Below are 1,369 nucleotides of genomic sequence, written 5' to 3' on the forward strand. Positions count from 1 at the left end.
AAAGACTTAATGGCCAGGTATTTGCATAGCTGTCAGCGCTAATGCCCACACTTGGCCACATCGTGCAGCTGTCTGCCACATGCGGTGACGCATACATAGGCACACGCTATACATCCATGGCTCAATGGCTCTATGGCTCCATGGCTCCATGGCTCCATGGCTCTATGGCTCTATGGCTGTATGCGAAGGCCAAATACGCACCAGAGCAGGCCATAAAAATTGTCAACGCACGACGCGTTGTTGATGCTTTTTTAATAGGGGCGTTTTATTCAAGCCAACGCAACATGCGTTCGCTGCAAACACATGCGTTGTGGCACCTACTCGGACACGCTTTCGGCTCCCGTCTCCCGTCTCCGCCAGTTTGCTGCAGACGATGTCTTTATTTAGCGCTGTGAGCGTTGCGGCACGCGTCTCAACTATTCGCACAGATCGTTGTGCGCTGTGTGTTTGATTAATGGATGCCGCCTCACCTTCAGCCAACTTCTGCTTCATCTCCAGCTTCATCCGCACCTCACTGTCTCAGTTTCAGTTTCAATTTCAGTTTCAGTTTGAGTTTGAGTTTTTTTCAAGTCTACTCTGAATTTTTGATCAGCCTCCTCTCTTAGGCTTTCTTAATGGCGTGCGTAGCTGGAGCGTTAAAGAGATCGTAAAACGGTTCGCTTAACTTGTTCCTATGTTTCATAATTTGATTAACACTTTAGTTCACGTGTGTGTGTGCGTGTGTGTGTGTGTGCGTGTAGGCGTGTGCCTGAATGCTCACAGTGCCGTGAAAATGTTGAAATTATTGTAATTTGTTGGCGTTTTAGCATTTCACTTAGCCTGCTAACGCATTTGTCATATATCAAGCTCAAGTGCTTTGACAAACAAAACTTGGGGCAATTGCTAACGAGCAGCTGCTTCGTTGCCTATGGGCTTCGGTCTTCGGTAGGGTTGCTACCGTCTGCACTCTGTCAATCCATCAATGCCTATAATGACATACTGCCAGCAGCAGCACCAACAGCAATAACTAAATCACTTAATAAATTTATTAGCTAGCTACTGCTTGTTAATTGAGATGACTCGTGCTTTGAAGTTCAATGAGATTACAGAAGAGGAAAACAACATTTATCATTATGAATATCTCCAATAATTTGAAAAGTTTACGGAGTGAAAAATGATTAATTTATTGATGGTCTTTTAATATAGATATATCTATATTTTTAAGTATAAGTCTGTCTATATCCTATACATGTATATTGATTATCAATCAAATATATATTATTGAGATACTATATTTCAAAAATATATATACACTTCCCCATATACCATATGATGGCATATCAGCTTTAGTACTTATAAATTTCCCAACAATTAATTAAAAACATTTTTG

Source organism: Drosophila mojavensis, unplaced genomic scaffold (assembly GCF_018153725.1).
Source record: "Drosophila mojavensis isolate 15081-1352.22 unplaced genomic scaffold, ASM1815372v1 contig_231, whole genome shotgun sequence".
NCBI lineage: Eukaryota > Metazoa > Arthropoda > Insecta > Diptera > Drosophilidae > Drosophila > Drosophila mojavensis.